General features: G+C 54.4%; 1 protein-coding gene across 1 annotated transcript in view; it reads left to right on the forward strand.

Annotated features, from left to right (window-relative positions):
• Positions 1-68: 68 nt before the first annotated feature.
• SLC29A1 (solute carrier family 29 member 1 (Augustine blood group)) overlaps positions 69-24,817 on the forward strand; it is a 33,431-nt gene continuing 8,682 nt past the window's right edge. Inside the window, exons 1-2 of the mRNA XM_058836682.1 lie at positions 69-271; positions 6,134-6,298. The gene's annotated coding sequence lies outside the window, so the exon portion shown is untranslated. The remainder of the gene's footprint in view (positions 272-6,133; positions 6,299-24,817) is intronic.

Raw genomic sequence — 24,817 nt, forward strand, 5'->3', positions numbered from 1 at the left:
TATGGCAGAAGCCAATTCCTTCCCCCCCCCCCCCGCCACTAATCTGCCCGTGCATGCAGCCTCCACCTGCTGAGCCAGCGGAAGCCGTGCTCAGCCAGCCCCAGCCAGCGCCGGGGTTCTGAAACCCACTCTGCCTGCAGAGCCTGTAGGGTGGCAAAGCCTTTGCACCTTGGGTCCTGCTGCAGTGGGGAAATCCCAACCCTGCTTGGCACCAGGCAGCGAGGAGTCTCCAGGCAGCGTCATCTGGCACCAGGAGAGCTGAGCTATCAAGGTAAGGGTAGGGTGCTGGCAGGGAGGTGACCAGAGCAAGCACTGTCCCTGCTGTGCCTTGTTCTGCCGGGCACCAAGGAGAGGGTCTAGTTCTAGCCTCCCCCATTTTGGCGGCTCGGCAGTCCTGCTGCAAGGTCACCCTGCAGCCGGGAGCCTGTGCTGAGCTCTGGGGACGTCACACAATGAGGGACCCCAACCAGGGTCCAGAGCTGCAAGGAGAGTTCGGAGCCTGACCCTGGCGCAGGGGGGAGTGAAAGCGAGGAGCAGCAGTGGAGGGGCTGGCTGCCGGCACCCTGTCCTCCTTGCCTAGGCAACAGGACAGCACGGCTATGCCCCCCTCCCAGGACAGTAGGGCTAGCCGTCTGTTCCAGGAAGAGGGGAGACACTGGGGAAAAGCCAGAGCACTGGACAGTCCTGTGCCAGAGCTACGGTAGCGGGGCGACCCCAGCAGCCTCCCGCTCATCAGGTGCGGCTGATGCAGCTGCGGGGGGGGCCGGGTCAAAGCGGGGTGCGAGGGGGGGGGCACCGGGCTGCAGTCCGGCGGCCCCGGAGCCGAGGGCTGTCCCAGCCCGCCCGCTCGCTGCCCTTGGCGCGGCGGGAAGCGCTAGGACCCGGCCTGCCGCGCCCGGCAGTGCTGGCACCGGGCGCTCCGGGACGGGACCGTGCCCTGCAGGCGGCGGCGCCGCGGGAAGGAGCAGGCAGCCCCCGGGAAAACGTGTAAGCGACGCGGCGGTGCCCCGGCTGCCTCGGATGCGGGTGGGTTCTGGGGCGGAGCGGGGCCCCCGGCAGCGGAGGCGGCAGCGCTCGGGGAAGCCCGGCAGCCGTCCTGCGGCCGAGCGGAGCGGCGGGGGCTGTGGAGACTGCCGGCTGTCCGACCGGAGCTCCGAGCCCGGCACGCTCGGCCCCGCTCCTGCCTGCTGGGTGCTGCTGCCTTTCCTTCCCCTCCCTCTACGCAGCCGCCGCGGGGTCGGGCAGGGAGCCTGTCCCCGGTACACGGGACCACGGGGCAAGAAACGCTTCCCCTTTCGCCATCCCCCGGAACAGCCAGCTGCGAACGGTGTTTGGTTACCCTGCCCACGGGAATGTCACCCGAGCACTGGCACGGCCGCCGCTTACTGGCTCCGTCACCTTCCTGTGTTAGTCCCAGCCTTCTCTGAGTGCTGGCTCTCTCCCTACCCCGCCAGTCACATGTTCCTGTATGGCCCCGGCGATGCCTGCACCACAGGGAACACCTCCAGCGAGCCCTCCAAGTTCTGGGGGTTCCTGGGGCTGTGCCACCACTCACTTCCCTGCCAGAAATTCTTCTACAACCCCATTCGCCTCTCGCAGGCCCTTTGTCCCAGTAGCTGGGCACTCTCCCATGACCCTTTCTATTTGTAGACTGACCACTGGGAGCTTGCCCTTCCCACTTGCACCATTCCCCATGCAGGTCCTTTTTTCCCAGGCGCCATTCCCTGGCTGCCCTCGGTGTGATTTGGCCCAGCGCAGAGGTCCTGGCTGCATTCTGAGTCTAAAGCATGGCCCGAGGCTTGTTTGCACCAGCCTGACCTCGCGTGCAGGCGGAAGAGAGGTGAAGGTACAGGCAGAGCAGGGTTTGTAGCATGGCCCTTGACCCAAATCAGTCCAAGTCAGTGGTGCCTCTCAAGGTCAGGGCACTGCTCTGCTGCTCCAGTAAAGGTCTTAGTACAAGAGGTGAGAAAACAGGGTCCCCAATGCTGCTCTTTGTCCTTATCCCTCCAGTGTCCTGGTGCTGTCCTGAGAAGGGAGCGGGTGCTATAGGGGCTGAAATGGATCAGAAAATGTAGGGAGTGAGGGAAGCTGGCACAGCTGGGTGGTAAGAAATAGTGAAATGTATCTGTCATGGTCCTCAGGCTCGTGCAGGGAAGGTGATGGAGGATGTGGTGGAGGAGCACCAGCTGTGCTGCCCTGTTTTCTGCAAGAGGTCCTGCCATGCCCTACCAGGAATGTCCAGAGCATCCCTGAAGGCAAGCTGGAGGTCACTGAGACCAGCAGGATGGGAGATACTGAGCAGCAATGGCTCCATCAGAGCAGGCAGTCCTCTCCTGAGCTACTACCAGCAACAAGACCCTCCAGGTCTCTCCAGAAAGCTAGATTTTTGTGGAGCTCTTTTCCTTCTTGAGAAGCCTGCTTTTTTGCTGGGAACCCAGCACCTTCATGACTGCAGATGCAAAGCAGGGCCAGCACCAGCACTGCTGGGCACTGCATAGCAGCTCAGCTCTGCTGTGAGGCTTCCCAGCTCTACTATCCTAGGACACAGCACTAGCAAAAGTCAGGTGACACTTTCCCACCTGCTTGCATCCTCTGGAGATGGCAGATCCTGTGTGGAGAGTGGAGAAGATGAGGTTTTTGATGTCTGCAGCTCCTCCCCAGAAGAGGGATTTTTGTTTTGTGATCTTCCCATCGTGGGAAGCTAGCTACCACTGTTGTCTGGGCTGCTTTTGTCATCTGGCTTGCCAGAAAAGAGTTTTACTGTGTCTAGGTGTGCTGGTAAACCTAAACCACTACACTGGGCAGCAGTATTAGAAGAGCAGGATGCTTCGCCAGAGATTGAGTCCCTATCAGCTGAGTATATATGGATGTACAGAATAAGTCTGAGTCCCTGGGAGGGTGATGCCAGGAGCCCCTCTTGTCCCTGAGGCACTGCGTGTGTGGCACAAGGGTGCTTCTGGAGGCCTCACAGCCCAGGACTAAGGAGAGAAGCAGGCAAGCTGCCTTTTGAGAAGTAACCTATGCTGAGGAGGTGCACTTCAAGCCTTTTCCCATCCCATCCCATCCCATCCCATCCCATCCCATCCCATCCCATCCCATCCCATCCCATCCCATCCCAGTATACCTTGGGGTTCTCAGACTCCTTCCTCTGTGGCCTGCAGCTGAGCACCAAGCACAGCCCTACAAGACAGTTACCGTGTTCAGGGTGACTGTCCCAGTCTTCTGTCCTCATGTGATCCATCCTGACCCTGAAATCCTCTTCCTAACACTATCCCTGCCCTTTTATGCAGTGTTACCTACAGGCAAATTTTGTTTCTTTAAACCACCTTCAAACAAAAAGCTCCTGCTTCTGCCATCAGACTTCCCTGCTTACTCCCAGATTTCCTGGCTCCCACTCATCCCCAGTCCTCCAATGGGTTAACACACAACAAGCACAACAAGCCCACGCTTCGGGGTGCCCTGTCCCACTTTGTGCACTTGGCTCCCGGTGCCGTTTATTCCCCCATCTCCCTGCTGCCGCTCACTGCCTCCTCATCCTCACGGTGACCCCAGTGCCCGGGGCCTTGCCTACCCTTCCCTAAACCCCCTTACCGAGGGGATGACTCCCCACCCTGGAATTCCAGACCCTCTCCCACCAGCCACCAGCTCGCCACGCTGCTTCCCCACCCTGGCTCCCGCATTCCGCGGAGCCGCTTAAGCCCGCGCCCGGCTAATTCCTTCCCCGTGCGCTCCCCGTGCTCGCGGTGACGCCGGGCCGGGTCCGCGGCTGCCGCTGCGCCCCTCGCGGCCGCCAGGGGGCAGCGCCGGCCCGCGCCCCGCCCAGGAGCTGGGTGCGCCGGGCCGGGCCGTGCCCGGAGCCCCTCGGGGCCGGGCAGCTCTGCAGAGGGGGTGGCAGGCGACCACAGGCCACTGCCTGCCCGCCGGGCACTGGCGAACTCCGCCGCGCACCCCCGGCAGCGTGGCCGCGGGGCACTGTAGGCTCCCAGCGCCCCTCGTGTGAGGGGTATAGGACCCCTCGAGAGTTCCCTTCTCCCTGGTGCGTGTTAGAGCATCCTCTGCCCACCGGTGGAGACTCGGCTTTGCGGGGGGGCTGAGGAAGGGGTGGAAGGCAGTCCTAGTGATGCCCTGGCAGCTGACATGGTCATGGGTTTGGCCTCCCCTTCTTTTGATGTCCCATGGTTGTGCTCCACTGGGTGGCCTGGGGGGCCTCGTTTCAGCTTCGGAACCTGCAGAAGCATGACTGGCAAGTAGAAGAAATTATGAACGGCTTGTACTGTTGGAAGTTGTGGGAAAGGGCTCTCCTGGAGACCTTCCTGGGGGATGTTTAGGAGCATTCAGCCACAGCTCCGCTGCTGATTTTCCCAAAGGGGAAAGCATGACTGGATGGACTTAGTTTCCAGACAGGATTTAGTCAGCCTTGCCAGATATTTGCACAGAGTGGAATTCCTCCACACCAGCCAGAAACTGTTGGGCCAGGCACAGACCAGGACTGGCGTGGCTGTGAGAGCTCCTGGACCCGTGTTTGGAGCCCGTGTTTCTGCATGGTCTCATGCCATGGTCCCCATGGTGCCAGTGATCACAGGGACTGCCCAGGGAGCAGGTTGGGTTGGCATGCTGGTAGGCATCTTGGCCCTGCCCTGCAAGAAGGGCAGACTGGCTGCAGCAGACTCCCAGAGAGCTGGAGAGCTGGAGCATGGCCCTGTCTGCAGCCACCAAGGTGCCTTGGGAAGGCTGATGGGGAGCCATTGCTTCAGGCTATTCTCCAGAGCTGGCATTCACCCATCCTACAGAAAGCCACCTTCTGTCTTTTGGATGGTTCTTGGAGACCCTGGGAGTTGCTGGGCACCTTGCTCCACTGGGGTGTGGATGGACTTTGTCGAGGGGGGAACAGGACCTCATAGCAGCTGCCACCCTCTTTCTCTTGCCAGGTTCCCTGGTTCCCAGCAGCTCACAGCTCCCCTGTGGTGTTTTACAAGTGTGGCTGAGTGCCAGCCAACTTATTCCTTAATGGCTGTGCTCCATCCTGGGAGACTGGTGATGCCAGCTAAGGAGGAGGATGTGCCTCGGGCACTGCTTCAACGGGCCAAATGACCTTGGCTATAGTGTGGCTCCCTCTGCCAGCACCAGCTCCAGCTTCCGCCAAGGAGACCTGGAGTGACACCATTTGGGTGCTTGGAGTGGTCTGTGCCCCAGGGCACTTTTCTGAATGCCACAGGGTGTTCCTGCCTGCCGTTGAGCCAGGGGTTAACCCTGTCTCCTCTGGTACAAGTGGGGCCTGAACTGTGTGTCTTGAGTTTATCCAAGCCTCAGCTTGGGCCCTGGCAGGTACCTGACTGCCTAGAGTGAAGTGACATTTCACCCTTGGCTGGTGGCAGCACAGCTGTCACTCAGTAACCAGCACCCAGCAGCTCAGCTGCTAATTTGTGCCATTAGTCAATATTTACTCCCTTAATGCTTGTAGGAGAAAGCAAATGGGCAGCTGGAGCTCAGGAGAGGGCAGCAGCAGTGCAGGGAGGGACGCAGAGGGATGGGATGGATGAGGGAGGGATTGCTCATGGAAGGATTGTACCCAGGAGATGGGGAGGATGGGAGACCCTCAGAAGTGGTTTGGGCAGAGGGGCTTGTGTCCCCCAGCCTGACAGCAAGGAGATGCCCTGTGTCCCAAAGATGCTGCTGTTCCACTGGGGCAGGCTGTACCCACCTCCAGCAGCCTGAAAGGGGGCTGGAGCTTGACTGGACTCCGCTGTCCATCCCAGGTCCCATGAGCCCTGTGGGCACCATAGGCCCCTTGCTGAGCTGTGACCAATCAGTGGACAATGGGATTTGTTTCTGCTTGCCCAGCTGGAAAACAGCCTGCCACTGCCACTGGGCTGGAGGCGTGTGGAGGCCCTTCCCTGTCATGTCTCTAGGCTATTTGCTCACCAGGGCTTTGAGTGCTTCAGGGGTAGTGGTATCACCACATTGCATCTCAGTGCTACCAGCAAAGGGGGATGCTTAGCATGGGGAAGTGGTGGGGCTGATTGGCAGCAAGGGCATCCCTCACCCTGCCTTTCCTTGCAGGGTTTCACCCAGGGCTGCTGCTCAGCCCACTAGCGAAGAAGTCACAGGCAGCTGCCTGACTTTATCCCTGCAGGTCGAGTTGTGCAAGGAAGCAGAGGGACAGCAGGATGCTGGCGATCTGTGTAGCTCCCTGCAAGTGGTGATGTGCCAGCTGGATCTCTGTGCTACAGGCGGCGTTCAGGAGGATATTGCAGCCCACTCCTTCCCCACTTCGTCCCAGCAAGGCTCAGGCCATCAGGTGAGCAAGATCTCTGCCCTACCATCTCATCCCAAAATACAGGGCAGGGCATCAAGAGCCCAGGGATCACCATCAGGAGTCCTGCAAGCAATGACTGGAGATCTGCCACCCCAAAAAGAGTCTGCCAGCAGCTCTTCAGCCAGGACCCCACTCCAGAGTGAGTCAGGACCAGCAAGGGAATAGCAAAACTAAAATCATCGGTCCCCCAGCCATTTGCTGACCTCAGCAACAGGCTGAGATGCTTTGTTGACTATCAAAGCATCCACAATCACTGTAGTCTTGTAATAACTGGATTCCCAGGAGCCTGTAGTAGATTTTTTTGCCCCTACTGACTAATAGATTAATAACCTGCTGGCACTTGACAGAGGTTCAGCATCTTCTGTGTTTCCCTCCATGCGACTGATTAAAAGTCGCCTTTTCCCGCTTTCCCCATACAGCTGCCTTGTCACACATGCAGGCAGTTGGATACAGCTGCTAATCTGCTTGCCATTCTATTCCTGCCTGCCTGCTCTGCCTTTTGGACATACTGGCTCTCTGTTTCTCTGCTCTGTAGAGAACCAAAGGACCAGCACAGAGGCTTTATGAGCTGACCTGCCCATGCTTTCCTCTGGAATGGGGCAGGCAGCAGCCAATGGAGAGAAACACAGTCAGTGTGGGTCATGCTTGTAAAGGGAAGAGTCGTTTTGCAATGAAAAGGAGAACTGGATGGCATGCAGACCCCTGGCCTCAGCTCTGCTGCAGGCTGATGGTCTTGCCATGCCTCAGTTTACCCTGTCCCTAGGACAGGCACATTACAGGGAAAGGGAAATCTCATTGCAGAGGAGGGCTGGTGGGTTAATTAATGTATGGATGCAAAGTGCTTGCAAATCTCCAAGGAAAACAATCGACGTGGGTGCCAAGCGTAAAGGATTCTGGAAGCATTAACTTAACTGCCTGCAAATGCTGCCTAGCTCCTCAGGCCCTAAAACTCAGATATTGCCCAAGAGGCACCAAAAATATTCCTTTAGCTCCTATGCTGCATTACCCACTGCCTGGAATAAATCTCCCATTTTCCTCTTGCTTTCCAAACCAGCTGTTTGTTTGTTTTCCCCTTTTGGATTTCACAGCTTTAGTTAAAGCAGGGAATTGCTACAAGAGAGGAGGGGGAGAAAAAAAGCTGCTTTTGTGAAAGGTTTGGCAGCAAGTGTAACTGAACGGAGAGCACTTTGCCTGTTTGTTCTGCCTGTTACAAACTAGCTATGAGCAGAGCGTACAAATTGGGCTCCAGGTGACGGCATGCCTGCAGTGCATGTTCGAGTTTTCAGAAAGAAAACTCAAAGTGATGGGCAGCTTCAGCTCCACCAGCATCTTCTGGGAAGCATGTCCATGGAACTCCCAGCCTTATGTAAGGCAGAGGCTTTGCTGGCTTCCTCCCTTGCCTTCTCCCTTTTGCTCTGGGGAGTGCAGCAATCTGCCAACAGCAGCAGCGTGTTTTGGCACTGTGCTGCTGCTTTGGGGATGGAGAGGGTGGGAACGCAGCAAGCCCCTGGGCCCCACTCAAGGCTGCGTTTTCTCTTTGCCCAAGTTACATAGGGGGGAAACATCTAGCTCTGTGGGTCATACAGTGGTGGGCCCAGTACCAGTGCTGGGCAAAGCACAGCTGTTTCCATTTCAGGCAGAGACTGTTTTCATAGCTGTTTGCTTTTTCTAGAGGGTTTGTTATTGTACATGCAGAGGTGAAGATGATAACATGAGAGTCACTTGGGAGGAGAGAGTTCTTTGAACACAACACCTTTGCCAAGATGAAGCAAGGCCACTTGGTCCTGCAGCAAGGGTTCGTGTTTGTGAATAATACAAGTTAATGTTTGGGGCAATAAATGAGTTGTTATTGGCTGTGCAATTTGTTACCTTCCCATGCACCATAGAGGAGGTGCCACCCCACTGAAACTGCATGCTGCCATTGACATTACACAACCCAAGGAATTGCATTGCTCTTGGGAGCAGCCATGTTCCCTGAGGGGCTGAAGTGCCTCTACAGAGAACAGAACTTTGAGCTAAATGTCTCCTGTCCTGCAGCAGCCAGGGCTGGATTTTAAAGGACACTCACTCTGTCCCAGACTTAGCTTTCTTCACCCCATGGTGTCTTGCTTGCTCCAGGTCTTCCGCCTGCACAAGAGAAGACATTGTTGTGTGCTGTCCTGCAAGCTGGTGATGGGTGGGTGCACAGGTCTGTGCAAGGAGGCAGCCAGCAGCCATTGCTGTGCTGAGGAGCTGGAAGCTGCCTTTCCCTGTGTCTCCCCTTGGGTCTATCTGCTGGCCTCCTGTCTGCCTGTGGTCACCAGTGGCTGGGACGCTGTTCAGCGCTAATGGATTTCAAACCCCCCATCTCCAGTGACAGGCTTCTCATCTCATCTCTGAGAGATGTTTGATTCCAGTGATTGGTGGTGTGGCTGTGCAGACAGGACCAGAGCTGCAAATTAGAGAACATTTAATCCTGTACTTTTGTGATGGTAAGTGCTATGCACCCTGCTGCTGAAAGCCTGGGGTGAGGCAGGGGCTACACCTGCCCTGTCCTGAAGGAGAAACTTCCTGGAATATCCACTCAAAGGTAAATTCTGTGGTGTTTCTCCTCCTGATGGGGTCTGAGGTTATAATAGTTGTGGCTGAGAGCCTTGTCTTGGCTTCTAAAAGTGTCAGTTTGAGTGGGCAGCACCAGTCTGGACCCTGTGCTCAAGTTCCTGGGGGAATTGGTTCTCACAGCTTTTAGTCTGTGCTAAAGTTGGAGCTTTTTTTAGAAAAATAAAATTGTAGAGATGCTCAAATTTTAGCTCATGCTGCTGAGCAGCAAGTGTGGGTATCACAAGGAGAAACATGGCATCCAAGCTGCTGTGGCATCCGTGTTCCAGGGACTACTAAAGGGGCTTGTGGGGCTCTGTGGGTGACAAAATGGCACATCTCAAAGAGGGAGTGGGAGAGGGAAGGTATTATCTGTGTTGCAGTTTACCCAGAAGACCTTCTAGATTAGAATGGCTTACAGAAAGGGGGCTGAGGAAAGGCAGGCCAAAGGCTTGGATCTGTCATTGCCTGGAAGATGCAGCCTGAGAGCTTTAATTGGAGATGAGAGCTTTTAAATTTAATTTGATCTGATATAGATCTTAAATTTAAGAAAAGAGCCTCCTGTCTTACTATCTGGCAACACTGTCTGCTGCTCTCCTCATGTTGTTAGTGTACCCTACTATCTGACCCCAGAAGCCCATAACCATGACGAATATCTAGGGCCAGTGCAGAGGGAGAGATCTAGATGCGGAGGCTGCTAGTGAGGAGATCAGTGAAGAGGTCTTTTCCTCAGGGTGACACTCCGCAGTGTCATTGTTGCAGATTAGAAAGCACCTGTGGCTGTCCCAGCCCTGTTACCACTGCCTTTTTCTTGGGCTTTGAGGACTTTTGCTTATGTGGCAATGTTTTGTAGGTCTCTCTTAAAACACAAGCTTGGTTGTTGGCTTCTGCAGGAAGATGTGTGTTAGAGATCATCTTGCTGAGAGAGCATGAGAATGAGAATCTGCCAGAGCTTTTGGGGGTGTTTTAACTTCTGGTTTTAATTTCTAACCCAAACTGATCACCATCTGCAGAGAATTTTCTGAGGTTGTTTATTAATGGAACAAATGTTTTAATGGTCAAAGCTGCTGCAGGGAGTTTCTGGTGCCACTGCCTGTGCCTGCAGAGTATAGTGTATGGACAAAGCCAGGAGGGCCCTGTTTTCCTTTAAACACCTAGCTACATAAAAAAATATTTCTGTGACTGTTTAACCACAGGGATATAAGGTTAAATTCAGGTGCACTCCCCCTTGCTGGGGGACAAAGTACCTGAGGATTCCTCCACGTTTGCACTTCAGCTGAGCAACAGGCTTTTATCACAGCGGAGCAGATATCAATTCTGGAGAGATAGGAACCTGGAGGTGACAGCTGGAAAAAGCTAGTCTTAGAGTTTGTGCCTGCCCTTTGGATACTGAATACAGACCGTTCTTATATCCTCCGAATACAGGGGAATTGCTAAGCTTCACAGGGCTCTGCATATTGCCTGCCATCCTGTGTAGCACCACCACGAATACACAGTGTAAAAAGCTGTCTTTAATCCTCTCTGTGACTTACAGAATCATAATGGTTTGGGTTGAAAGGGACCTTAAGGATCATTAAGGGATGACATAGGCAGGGATGACAGCCACTAGTCCACTAACTCAAGAAAGTTTTATATATATATTTATATATGTGTGTGTGTGTGTGTATGTGTGTATACACATGCATATGTATATTTGTGTGTACATCCATGTATATATATTACACCCTTATGTGGTGACTGCCAGCAGTGTTTTTGTCTGAATTAGAATGCAGCATGGGGGACAAGTGAAGAACCTATCAAACTAGGGGCCAGTTCACACTCCATTTAGAGCCATAATTTAATGCATAGCTCCCTTTAGAGCTATAATATCTACTAATGCATGGACATAAACGGAAACCCGGCGCTGGGTGCGGCTCCGGCTTTAGGGCTTGTTTTGCTTTCCTTCCCCCAAGAAGTAGGCGGCCCGCGGGCCGGGGGGGTTTCCCGCCAGATGCGGGGCGTGGAGATGCGGTAGGCGCGGAAATGGGGGGAGCCAGGGGCAGGCGCACCCGGGGAAGGGACGGCGGCAGGACGCGGGGCGACGCGGAGAGCGCGGCGCAGGTGGAGTTGCCCCGAGGTGCGCACGGCTGCCCGCGGAGGGGTGGCAGCTCCTCTTACCCCTTTTCTCCCGGGGGGACGGGAAACGGGCGGGAAGCGGGAAAACCCGCCGCCTCTCCCACGCGGGAACCGCGTGGCACTGAAGGCGGCAAGAGGCGGAGTTTAGAGAGCGGGACGGAGGCGGCGGGTTCCCATCCGCACCGGGGAGAGAAGGAACCCGAGCCGGCAGGCAGCGGTGGGCGCTCGCGTTCGAGGTACTGGCTCAAAGTCTCCAAGCTTTTGGCCACCCCGGCTCCTTCCGAAGCTCCGCGCGGCGTTTCAAAGCTGCCGGGAGCGTGGGGAGCCCCCAGAGGGAGCCGTGGGATACCCCAAGCTCAGAATTCGGCGCCACAGCGCGGGGAGGGGCGGCGCGCGAGTCGCGGCTTGGGGGACCGGGCGGCGGGGGTGTGATGCATAGATGCTGCTTTTCGCGGGGGGTGGGGAGTGGTCTTCCTTACTACCTTGCACGGCAGCTATAATTCCACTTTCGTAGTTACTGCCGGGGGCAGAGCGTGTGGTTTTGGGGATGCGAAGCGGAGCGGCCAGCACGTGGCTCTGGGGATGCAAAGCTCAGTGATGCTCTGCTACCTGGGATGCAGGATTTCACCGAGGAGTTTGTGCCGTGGTCCTCCGGTGCAGAGGTGCACATCCCTGCCGAGCAGCGGCGCGTGTGCACGGCAGTGTCTGCCGGCATGCCTCAGCTGGCGGGTGTGGTGGGGACCCGCTGGCAGGTGCGTGGGCAGGGTGCCATGTGCTGCTGTGCGAGAAATGGGGCAGAGCCCCCTTGGCTGGCAGAAAAACAGCTGGGTCGGGGTTGCTCCAGGTCCTGCTCAAGAAAATGCTCCCAGCTGGGTGTGGGATGTTGATGATTTCTGTGAGTGTTTCTTTCCATTCCTGAGGAAACCGTCAGCGTTAATGGACAGCCTGGTCCAGGCAGAAGTGTCAAGAGCTCCCTTTTGTGCTGTCCTCCTTATCCCTGTAGTTAAATCTGAGCCTCGCACCCCTGCTAGATGCTAATACTGCCAGACCAACACAGTCCTTGCCTGTACTCTCCAGCACTCCCATCCGCCTCTCAGGAATGGGCTGTGGAATTGCAGACTGTGTGGGAAGGCAATGCCGGCTAAGCTCTTGAGCTGTGGGATCACACACAAGTAAAGCCTGTGTCCTTGATCCCAGGGCTAGGGGCTGCAGGAGGAATTTGTGCAGCTGTTTGCCACAGCTGGATGCACTTCCCGGCTGCTCTGAAACAGAAAACAGTCCAATGGCCCCTCAGTTGCCTGTTGTGAGCAGACAGAGTTGAATGACTTCTGTAAGTGCTGACATGAGAAATCCCACTCTCCTTCTGCACTGAATCCCACCTTGGTGGCATTGTTTCCACTCACCAGCACCTGCAAGCTGCTGGAGCCTACCTTCTCTACAAAGCTATCTCAGGATGTGACTGTGCAGGGATGTTTTTCCTTGGGTACACTGGTTGTCTTCATGCAGCTCATGGGCCATTGATAGTGTCAGTCCAGTGCTGGCACCACACATATGCCCTCCAAAACACTCCTGCTCCTGCCACTGTTTTTTGCTCCTGGAAAAGACAGGTAGGCTCGCTCTTTGGCTCACCAAAAAGATTTTCACAGAGCAAAGGCACTTTCTTTCTGGGACCAAGGGCTGTAACATCAGCCCCAGAAGATGCTTTGCAGGATGACTTGTCCCTCCACAATTAGTGCAGACAAGAAGTGGAGGCTGTACCAGATACCTGGAGTGAGAAGGCTGAAGAAATTCACTTCAGCTTAAATCAGCAGATGTGTCACCAGCACACAGGGCAGTATGGCACCTCCATCCTGTAGCTGTCCCTCTGCTCCATTCCTCCCCAAGCTGCATAATTAACTACTGGCATCAATTCCCCAGCATGGCATCCCTGCTCTCATTATCTTGGGCTGGGAGGTGTTAATGAGCCTCTTCCTCTTTGAAGATGAGCCATGGGCTTTGTTGTCGCCCTGGCCTGACCTGTGGTATTCCTTGTTGTGGTATGGATGTAAGCCAGGTTGCAGAGGACAAGGCACCCATTCAGCCACTCCCGTGCTGCACCTTCTTCACTGCCCAGCTTCATTCCCCGTTCTCCTGGCAGAGGCAGGGCTTAGGGTCCAGCCCATTGGGATAGAGGGAGCCCAGGATCACCTGTGCCCTGTCCAAATGGGAAGGCACCAGCCACTGACTTTAGGAAGCCAGCAAACAGCTTCTGGTGGTTTCCATGGGATACATGTAAATCTTGGTTGGTTTTGTTCAGTGTAACATCTAGGACCTTGACAAGTGTTACAGAAGCTGCAACGCCCTCTGTTATCCACCGAATTCTGTTTGTTTGCCAGCAGCGTACTGACCCCACAGTGTAAACCTTGCTTACCTCCCTGTGCCTTCATGAGCCTTCCCAACATCGAGAGCTCTGTCCTGAGACCCCTGCCAGCCCAGCACCGCACTGCTTGGGGCTGCAGGACTGTCAGCTCTCAGTCTCATTTCCATGCTAACTCATACAGCTGCTAACAAGATGAGGCCCAAAGCACTACACAAAATGAGCTACAAACATTTGCAACTGGGAAGGAGTCAGGGTTTTACTAGCCACACAGCTATTTTTATTTGACTAGGCAGTCCTATAAAGACTAATTAATTCTTAGGTTAAGAGTGTGCAAGATGTGGGATGGGGAAAGAAGTGTGCAGATTAGGGGCAGAGGCTGGGTAGGTTTGGTTACATCGGGATGTGTGGTCTGGAGGGTCTCAGTGCCCCAGCTGAGGCTGCAGCACAGTACTGCACCCCATCTCCCACTCCAGATTCTGTGGACCTAGCTGGGGGGGTTGCACATCGGCTCTGGGGTCCCCATGTGGGAGAGGAGCTGTGATGCTGCATGAGGAATGCGTCTGAGGATTGTTGTTCCCATGAGACAAGGGAAGCTGTTGTGTAGGAATAACGCTAATAAGTCCTTTGTAATTTCATTGCTGATGGCAGTGGTGTGAGAAACATCACTGTTGTAACCTTTTGGTCCTGCTCTGGCTTGGAGCAGGCTTCTTCCTGGTTTCACCAGTCTCCAAGGAAGGGGAAGCTCAAAGCTCTCTGTGTGTGGTTGTCATGCACTAACTGCGGCACAAATTGGTGAGCCTGGCATTTTGGGTGCAGTGCTCAAGGTTCTCTTCCAACCTCTTGGTAAAGCCATAGGTGAGCACAGTCAGGCTTCATCTCCAGGAGACCAACTTTTCTTGGGGCCAAAAGGGAGCAGAGACCTATTGCCTGCCTGGTGGCTCGTGCAGAAGCTGTCAGCAGGAAGTCAGGCAGAATTCCGCAGAGCCTTCTTGCTTCTTCCCACCACATGACTGCCAGTGAGACTTGCTTTATTTAATTTCCTTAGGACTAGACTGGTAGGAAGGCACCTTGCTGTGAAATTTCCAGCTGGAAATTCATGAGTGAGCAGACCAGGAAGCTGCAGAGGGAGGAGATAGGCAGGGGCTGGAGGTGAAGAGCAGGGCTGGGAGGGATGTGACTAGAGGGTTGTGTCATCAGCCGTGCTGTGCCAAGGCCAAGCCATCAACCTGAAAGTGTATCTGTGTCCCCAGACTGACACTGAAGTGGCTCCAGCCACCTGAAAAGCTGCTGGGGAGAAGGGTGTCCTGCCTGGGTTGCCCTGCTTGGTGTGTCTTTTGCTGCCCAAGCTGTGGCTCCAAACAAGGTCCTCATCCCTGTCTGGTTCATTTTGCCTAGCACGTCCAACCACAGACAGTTTACACCTGTGGCTGAGGGCTTGTTCACCTGGCTCAAACCTGTGAGGGCTTTGGAGTTTTGCTAGACTTTTTGTTCACCATCATGTTAAACCCTCATGAGAGAAACTCCCCTGTTTTAAGCTTGGGGATAACCCTTGGAGAATACCCAGGGAAAGCAGGAGGGACTGGTGACAAATGTGTCTTCTCAGTCCTGCCCAAGGCTCAGGGTTGAAGGAGGTGCCAGCCTCATCTGCCTTGCCTGCTCTGCCCGTGACAGGCATTGTAATTTCCTGGCCTTAGGACCAAGTTGGAGGCAATTCCATTTTTTTATCTTCCCTCAGTGCTATACTCTCAGCTCCCTGATGGTATTTGCTCTGGACTGGACTTTAGCCCCCACAGGGAGCCCACTGCTTCAGGTGGTGCATGGTATTTTCTTCCCATCAGGGTTTGTAGGTGCTGGGCTGTGGCTGAGGATGGTAGGGTTGGGTGGGTCTTCATGGCTTCCCAGCAAGAGCAGGAGTGTTATCCATTAACCACAGGAGGAGACAGACCAACAGCAACACAGCCAAGCTATTATGGAGTGATCCGCCCTACCCTGCAGCTTCTCCTTCCCGTCTTTACACCCACTCCTTGTGGCAACACAAGGTTGTCGTGTCTGTGTGGTGAACCACATCAGGACATTGATCTGCCAGCATGTCCCTGAATAGGCAGTGGCTATGGGGTGCCCACGTAATATGGGTCAGAATCCATGCCTTGCAGGGGGATGAGGAAGGTGCTGAAGAACATTGCACTCCCCTGCCTGGGCTCTGCAGCTGGGCTTGCTCCAAAAGTGGAGCCTTTGATCAGAAACAAAACCTAGCATCAGCAAATAGCCTGGCAATCAATACTCAACACACAAATCTGATGTCCCTCCCTTCCTTCCCTGTGGCTGTGTGGATGCAGTGTGTCAGAAGGGACTGCTTCAGCAAGGCTCAGGCCCTGGGCTCCCTATCACCTGGCATCACTGTTGAAGTACATCAGCATCTACCTAGGCAAGCCCTGACAGGACACCTTGCCAGATGGCCAGCTCGCCTCAGGAGGAGGCTGCTGTAACCTTGGGTCTCCCAGTAGGGGGTCTAGAGATGCCTTCATCTCCTCTGCTCCCCACATTAATCTGGGAGTCTGAAGGGCTGCTGGAGCCTGCCAGCCAATGGCTGCAAAGTGCCATTTCCACAAGAGTGGAGCATTTGGTGGCTCTCATCCAGAGTTTTCTGTGCTTCCCTGAGACATCCAGAGGATGCTCAGAGTGCCAGAGAGGCTGCAATATCATGGCTGTTTGCATGGATGTAGCAGCACACGCTGGGATTTGGAGGGGATGTGGAGAGGATTGCTCTTTCCCAACTTGTGGCTGGGCTTATTATTGTTGGCTGTGTGAGATTCTGTTTTGATGGCATTTGGGCAGATACAGTGGTCCCCACCTCCTGTTTGCTCTCGCTGCCTGATCCTACTTGCATAAAGATTTTCCTGTTTGCCACTGTTTAGCCAAGGCCAGTGCCAAGAGTGGGAGGTTTGGGCTGTGACTTATTTGCTCCGAAGGAGGTGTCTGCCTCAAGTCTTCCTTTGGCCCCTCCTGCAAGACCTCAGTCCTGCCAGGCTGTTTGGGGAAGCTGAGTGATTCGGAGTAGAGGATGCCAGAGATGGTGCCCTGTGTATTTGCTCCAGCTCCTTTGCTTGCACCACATCGCTAATGGCACGCTGCCTCCTCGGCTTTCCTCTCGGCCCACAGATCATGTGTTGCCCACACAACTCTTCTCTGTCTGCCACAGAGCAGGGATATGGCAAACCCACCTCTCGGCAGGCAGATCGTCCCTGCTGGGAAATGTGGAGGCGTAGGTGGCCCCTCGAGTCTCTTCAACTCCTGGGACTTCTGGGGATGGCTTTATCCCACTCTTTGGAAATGGCTGCAGCTTTGGAAGTGAGCAGATTTGGCACAAGCAGACACAGACAGGGCATCCATCCCTTCTCCTTTTTGTTTCTTGGGATTGGGGGTGCCTCTTAGCTGGGACAAAATGGGTTTTTGAGGTGAAGGGGTGATAGACACTCCCTGTCTCTTGTAGCAGACCTACTGTGAAATAACTGCATTTAGCATCTGAAGCCAGTCTGGGATTTGCAAAATGCTATGGCTGTCCAGGCAGTGAGCAGGATATTGGCAGGACAGGTGTCTGACAGACAGACTGCACAGGATCCTGAGAGGTCCCAAAAACTGCTTCTGTGCTCACCATCCCCTTTCTCAGTAGGGCTGAAACATTTAATGCCAAAAGCAGCAGTCAGCCAGGGCCTCTATTCTGAGCTGGTCTACAAGCAAAAGGCCTCTTTGGTCTGTATGGACCCAAAATAGCCCATGTATTTCTGTCCTGGCCACTGGGACATGCAGAGAACAGAGCCAACCTTGACTCACCACAGGCCAGTGGTGGCTGGCTCCTGCATGTCTGTCCCATCCTCTGCCAAGGGGGCTGCTGCTCAGTGGGGAGGAATTTCCTGTCCAAATTTTGGAAGCTAAGGAGATGGTGACACCAAGGGAAGATTGTGTTATAGTGGCTCTGGTTTCATTTCTCTGTCCTCCACTAAATTGGAAACAGCTGTGCAGCCCAGATCAGCCTCCAAAAAACTGCTGAGGGGGAGCTAAATGATCTCTGCTCCTGGGCCAGTACCCCAAACAGGACTTGCAGCCTTCTGCTGGGCTATCCAGGTGCAATGGCAAGGCTCACTTTGTCCATCCCTGGGGATGCTCTTCCACCTTCTCGGGGGACAGTAGTTCAGCAGCTCCCACTGGGTTTGTACAGCTCTTGCCTCCTGAGGGTCCTGCCAGCTCTGCACCTTTGAATCTGGCTCCACAGAGGAAGGAGCCAAAGCTGGAAGGACAGCCTCTCTCCTGGGAGGTGGGGGTGCCATGGGATGCAGGAGGTGGCAGTGGGCAGGGGATTGCTGCAGGACTGTTGTTTGGCTGCCAGCTTTTCCCGCTCTTCTAGAAGCATCCCTGTTTTCGGGACAAGTGAGTGAGGGCTCAGACTCTCCTTGGGGAAAGGAGTTCCTGTACTGTATAAGTGCAGGGTGGCATTTGGGGTAGGAGAGTGGTTGAGCTGAGCCCTCCAAGCCCCTTTTACCTTGCCCTTCACATCAGGACTGTTTTGAGGACCTCTCAAATGGAATGTAAGCTGTCCCCATCCTTCTCCTCCAGACCTTCACTGCAGGTTTCTCCATGCTTAGATCCCTTATGTTGTTCCTGGCCTGACTTCTTCCTGGGTCTGCCAGCTCTGAGCTCAGTCCTGGAGCCAGGAACATGAAGTAATGAAGGAGGAATCATCTCTACTCTACATCCCAGCACCCTGGGGGTGCCAGTGGCAGATGGCCTCCTGCAGTCCTGCTTTTCCCCTCTGGTACTGCTCCCAAAGCAGTGACCTTGGGGTAGCCATGTGTTGTTGGTAGATATAGCCCTACCAAGCCCAGGAGATGGAAGGCTATGGAAAAATTAATTTTAGCCCTCTTTCATTCCTCAGCTGTGGGATCCTGTCCCCTGGGTTTCCTCCCACACATTCAGTGAGTCCTTATCTTCAGACTTGTCTGGCTAAGAACTGTTTTGCTCTCATCTTGTTTTGCTGTGGGCTCTCACCTTTGCTCCCCTCAGCTGCAGACAGGAGGGGAAAGTGGGACATGGTCCTATAGGCTCAGCCCATCCCTCTGCCCTGCTTTAGCTGCTGCCCAAGGTGTGGCCAAACAAGATACCATGGTGCAGACAAAGACAGGGATTCCCCTTGAGCAAACATGAATGCAGGGACGGGGAATGCTGCTAATGCAAAAGAGCACATTTTACTAATGCAAAAGAGCCACATCCCAAGGGGTCTTATCTAAGTCCTGTCCCAGTCCACCAGGAAGCATCCCTCCTCCCACGTGATTGGGTGGAAATAAGGACCTGCCTGTGGGATAGCCAGATAGTAGGCAGGCAAGAGCCATAACTATGCCTTGTGTTGTGCATGGTTGGGATTGCCTTTGTCCTCTGTGCATGGCTGCCGTGGCATGTGGTGGCCTGTGCCACTACTGCATCAAGACCCAGGCTCCTCCATGCAAGGAGGACCTGCTTCCAGCTCGGGGCTGCCTCTGGCTGCTCCTTGTGCTCCCAGCTGAATTTTACATTAATGATTTCTGGTTGTTCTCCCCAGGTGTCCTGTAAGGTTTTCTCCATTTGGAAGCAGAAACATGGTTTCCTGCCATTGTGCTTCTTCCTGCTGCAGCCCCCAGAACGATTCCAGGGAAGTACCCCTTCCTGCAGCATTTCCCCTCCCCGTTACCCCCGGGCAGCACCTCCATTGGCCATCCTGGCACCCCTGGGGACTTGGACCAGCCCTGCAGACATGGGCTGTAAGGGTCTGCTGGCTGCAGAGGACTGCTGGATGAGGATGAAGGTCTGGGGCAAGGCAAACCCAGGCTCTCCCCAAACCCATGGTGGGCCCTCAAGAAGCCATGGTCAGGTGTCGTGAGCTGCACATGCCCATGTGCCCATGCGCCTCCCCACCTCCTTGCAGCTCCTGGAGGTGCCAAAAGCTGTCTGGAAGCACCATCCAGGTCCTGGAGATGGTTTCTGCCTTAGCTTGGAGGCTTCTGCAGCTGCACTGAGTGAAGCCCTGAGCAAATCCCTCCCTCTGCCCTTGGGAGAAAGGGTTTTTATTTTTCTAAATTTCCAACAAATGGAGACTGAAGCTAGCCCTGGAAAAACAAGTCTACTTCCACAGCCTCCCAAGAAGCAGGTTGGGGTTGTGGCTTGGAGGGGACAGTCTTTTCCCTGGGGAGAGCAGCTTAAGCAGGTGCCCTCAGAGAAACCAGATTCTTGGAAGAATCCTGTTTCTGCAGTCTCCTGAGATCAGCTTATCTCTCCTCCTCTGACGCCTGCTCATAAATGACGTTCCCCGTTCCCCCCCTGCTCCTGCCCTCCACCAGGCACTTGTATCTCCTCCTGCATCCCCAAACCACCAGCCCTGGAGCAGACAACAGCTCAAATATTTGTGGGGCTTTTCCTACCTCTCCCAAGGCTGCATTGTCGCTGCATCGTCCTGTGGCCTGAAGTGACAAGGAGCAAGGGAACTGGGACCACCCTGCTTTTCTGGTAAGCTTGTTGCTGTGACACTGCAATGTCCCTCTGCAGTGTTTAATAGGATGCTGGGCAGGAGCACCCATCTCTGCTCCTGGGGGTTTTTCTCTGGCCAGGGACCAGATTGTACCTGGGCTTAGGCACTTGCTATGTGCTGAGGAGAGAGGTGTGAGGGTTCATTGTGGGGGTGCCATTGATGGCATTTGACCAGTAATAGTCAGGGCTGGGAACCCACTTAGCTGCCCCACTGAAGAGGTGGATGTCCAGGGCTTCCTGGGACTCAGTAATGGGTGGGATAGTCCCAGCTTTGCCATCTGGGGTAGTTTTAAGGCTGGCTCTGCCCTGTTGCTGTCCTCTGCCCTCTACCTGGTGGGAAGCCCTTCAGGTACAGTGCTGAAGTCCCACCAGGCCCTGGGGAATTTGGTGCCCAGCTGGATTGCTTCACCTGCCTAAGCAAGGGCCCCCTGGGCGCCTCTCAGGGCTCCTTGAACTCTCCAGATAAGGGACTTCGTAGCCAGTTGGTCTACGCAGTTCAAAACATCCCAGGGCTGAATGCTCCTCCTGCACCACCTGGCATCAGCGATAACTCAAGTGCTGGGAGCAGGGTCAATATTCACAGCTGCTGCTTTGTGAGGAATTTGTGCTGGCTGGTAGTGCTTTAAAGCTAGGGCTTTAGAGGTGCCTTTCCTTTTGTCTATGGAGGAGTGGAGGGAGTGAGGTAAAACAGATCAGAAACATTGCCCAGGGACCCTCATTCTGGGGGGTGAGGATGCTTCACTGAGCACCTTGTGATCGTTTTTTTTTTCTGCTGGCCGAGCCCTGGCAAAGCAGAGAACTTTGTCTGCAGACAGCAAGTCAAGGGAGAAGGCAGAAATACCTGCTCCCTCCTGCTCCCCTGCTAAGCTCTCCTCAGGATGCAGGCATGGAGCAGGGCTGGAAGAGCAGATGGCATCATAAGGCTGTTTACTGAGAGGCAGAGAGGAGAAGAAGAAGAATAGGAAGTCCTATCAGCTTGCTGACGGAAACTACTCACAAAGCACCCCAGACTAGGAAACCTGCTGCAGGATGTTGAAGGGATGAAGGATCAGAGGAAGAGATGCCATAGCAGAAAAGATAGATGAAACTTTCTGTTAACTCTAACCTCTCTGTTAGCTCTACCAAAGCCTGAGCAGTTTCTTCACCCTTCCTTTGGGGAGCTCCTCAAAGCATCTGCTAGAAAGCAAAGGTAAACAGCAACAAATGTCTTGGGTTCCCCAGAAGGAAAGGGAGGGTGAAGCAGCTGGTTGTGACGTTTGGCCTCTATAGTCATTCGTTCGTTCGAAGCTGCTCCAGCCCCCAGGGACTGGGAGGAGGGAAAGATACCACCTTTTCTAAGGGCTGAAGGAACTTCAGGGAAAAGCCGACTGCTGAATCTGCTGCTGTCTGTGCAGGGACAGGGCCTGTGGGCATGCGGGGAGGCTCCTGTGGAGGGGCCCCCACCACTGAAGCAGCACTTCCTAGGGAGTCTGGGCTCAGAGTGCCCACACTGCTTCCCCTAAAAAATTCCAGTCAGCTTTCAGACCAGTTTTTAAAGGAACTTGCTGGTCAAGAGGGAAAGTCCTTACTTGGCTCCATAATTAGTATGAAAACAGGAAAGAGGGTGTAGGAGTCAGCAGTCAGTTTTTGCCATGAAAAGAGATCTTTGCATCTGTCACATGTTTTTTCAACACATTCATGAGTGACCTGGAAAAGAGAATGAGATGACAGGGCTTTGCTGAGGTGATTGGATTACTCAGGTTCATGGGGACAAGTGCCAGCTAGGAGGAGTGCTGACAATCATTACAACACCAGGCAACTGAAATTCAGTTTAGATAAATATCAAGTCACAGACAATGGGGGAAGGGAAGAAGCCCCAGATCCACAAACAAGATTATGCACTGAGACAGCCATGAGCCGGCCACTCACAGCAAGGCCTGGGGCTATTTCAGATATGAAAACACACACTGTAATCTTTCCCAGTTACAAAGCAGAAACAAAGCAGGAAAGCCTTGTGCCACTCTTCAAATTATTGTCTCACCCCGACACAGTCCCTGTGTGCCCCCAGCACCAGCATCTCTGGAAGGATCAAGAGAAGCCAGGGAAGATTTGGAGAAAAGCAACAAGGAGGACTGAAGGCATGGAGCCATGCCTGAATGACTAAGTGAGCTAGAATTTCTGTTTGGAAAATGTGCTGTTGGGTGGATACAATCTAGGGCTGTAAAGCAGCCACTCCAATGTTCATCTACCCTTTGATGTTGAAGGCAAAGGAACCCTGGTGAGGCCCTGCATGTGGGGAGAGCTGCTGCCCCCTTTCAGGAGCTTCTGAGTTGAAGGGGGAAGCAGGATTTCACAGAAGTGAAACCCACCATGGCTACAAAACACAAACATCATGTCCCTTCCAGCTCGGAGGCTGGGGGAACAGTTGGGCAGTTAGTGCCCATTTGCTGTGCCACATTTACTCTTTCCTAGCATCTGCTTTTGTCCTCTGATGGAGACCAGCCTTTGAGCTGGACCAGCCTCTGCTTTGACTCAAGGCACCTGCCTACCTTTGTTTTGGGAGGACTTGTTTTTGTCCCAGCACCACAGCAGTGGTGCACAACTGTGCATTCTCATCTGTCTTGTGAAATACAAGCGTGTGTCCTCAAGCTGGTGACTGAAGGTGGAGATGGAATTCCCTGCACCCCGGCACAAGGTAGGATGATCCGCAAGCAGCATGGTCAGAGTTCAGGCACGCATATGAAATATCATGAAACAGGCAGTCTCTTTAAGTGTTTCCTATCTTCCAGCTGAGTCATGGCCACCAAGATTTCATGTGACTTGCATACCTGTGCTAGGCTTGTTCCATACCTGCAGATAAACCTTGAGGGGCCCCTGGATCAGCCTTCCTGACTGGGTAACTCTGGTGTCACCCAGTGGGCAAGAGGACATAGGGAATGGGGTGAAAGGCTGGTGAGGCAACTGGTCCTGTCCCATCTTGGCCATGCTTGGAGGAAGTACTGACATCCCTGCAAAGAGATCCCCTGACAAATGGTGTCAAGAGGACATGAGGTGCTTGCCAGTGAATCTGCTGTCAATCCCTTGTCTATGGACTGCCAGGACACTTCTACACTTGGTGTGGTGTAAACGGCTTTTCTTTAAAAAGCTGGTGTTTCTGGGTGTAATTCCATGGTGCCATAGCATGCCTACATAGCACCAGGGAACAGCTCAAATGAGAAACTAAGCATTCGCTGTGCTCACCCTTGGCGAAGGCAACAGGAGCAGAGGAAAAGGTGGTGTGGGGAAAGGGAATAAGGAAGTGTCCAAAGCCAGGTGACAAACAGCTGCCTGCAGGTGTGGCTGTCCTGCAGTGCGGGTTTTTCCACAGAGGTTAGGCAGTTGGTGACAGCTGGCCCTGCTGTCACTTCCCAGGGGTTGGCTGGCAATGGGGCTGCACATAACCAAGGGTGTCACAGCATCTGCCACAGCCTTTGTGTGTCATGAATGGAAAATTAAAATTTTGCCATCTCTTGTTTGTACCTGCTCAAATGTTCTAGCTTATGGTTTGTTAAGCCCACTCTTTGTGATCTTGCTTCTTCTGCTTACACATCATTTCCATGGGGTTAAGACAGACTGCTCTGTGCCCAGGAACAAAACGGATATCCTTGGGCCAGGATCCCACATTGCTCCTCCTTTTCTGTGTCCGTCAGGATGTGCAGCCACCAACCTGGTGGCTGGGCTAAACACCAGCAGACTGCTGGGGGGGGGTGGGGAGGTGGTTGGACCTGTGCTGTGCCTGCTGAAGAGTGGCGTCTGTTCCCATGTCCCATCGGATAGGGCAGCTCTCCCCAGGTGGGAGCAGGGTTGCCACCTGTTGCTGGTGTTGGTTCATGTAACCTTTTCTGTTTGTTGTAGGGTTCTCTGTAACAGCCAGCAGCTGGAAGTGTTTCCTGCTGTAATGACTGCTGCCCTTGGCAGGCACTGTCTCTTTGGAAAAAATTAGGAGGCATTTAGTGAAGTGAGACAGAAAACAAACAGAGCAGGCAGGAGACTGCGGCCGGGCAGTGCCTGCCAAGGAGGCTGTGCTCCTGACACAGGGATGCGGGCATTCTCCAGATGGAAGCAGGAGGCGGTGGGAAAGCAGCATGGTGGAGCGCCCTGCCCCAGCACCCCCAGAGTCCTACTCCTGATCCCCCACCTTCTCCCCAACATCCCTGGCTCCTGCCATCTCCTTCTCAGCACCTTTCTGTTCCTCCCTTCCCTGGATGGTTGGGCAGCAGGACCTGGGCTGTGTGCCAGTTCTGGTATCCGATACCTCTTCTCTTCTGCGGGTGCCGCTAGACCCACAGGGCTCCAGCCCCAGTGACTTGAGCCAGGGCCTGCTACTCACCCCCAAGGGCAGGGGGTGTGGAAGCAGGGGGACACTGCCTTCAGTTACTCTGAACACAGGGCTCACCCCAGCTCAGTCCTCTCTCCCAGGTATGTCTATGGGGTCAGTCCCTGCCTCTGTTTCCATGGACAGCAATTTGACCTGGTGGGGCCTGCAAGGGGGACCAGCACCTTGTCTGGCAAGGGGAAGCATGTTGAGGGCTTGCTGGGGACCCATGGGGGAAGATGAGGTTCTCTTGCCTATTTTAGGTTGAGATCTGTTTGGTTGGAGACAAGCAGTGGCCCCGGTGGGGTTGCTGTGTGCGAGGGAATAGCAGTTGTGTTTGCAGATCCCTCTGCTAACTACAGAGATACCGGCAGGCTGCCAGGAGGGGATTTTGGGATGTTTTCTCTGAAAGCCCGGATAGCTCACAAAGGCAAAGCAGGAGCTTTCATTCCCCCAGCTCTCTGTGTGGGAAGGCAGGGGAGCGGTGCTGCAGATGGTCTGACATCAACAGGGTGGCACCTGCAGGGTTGGCAGAGCCCTCGATCTTTTGCAGACATCCTGTTGT

The sequence above is a fragment of the Poecile atricapillus genome, chromosome 3, assembly GCF_030490865.1.
Source record: "Poecile atricapillus isolate bPoeAtr1 chromosome 3, bPoeAtr1.hap1, whole genome shotgun sequence".
NCBI lineage: Eukaryota > Metazoa > Chordata > Aves > Passeriformes > Paridae > Poecile > Poecile atricapillus.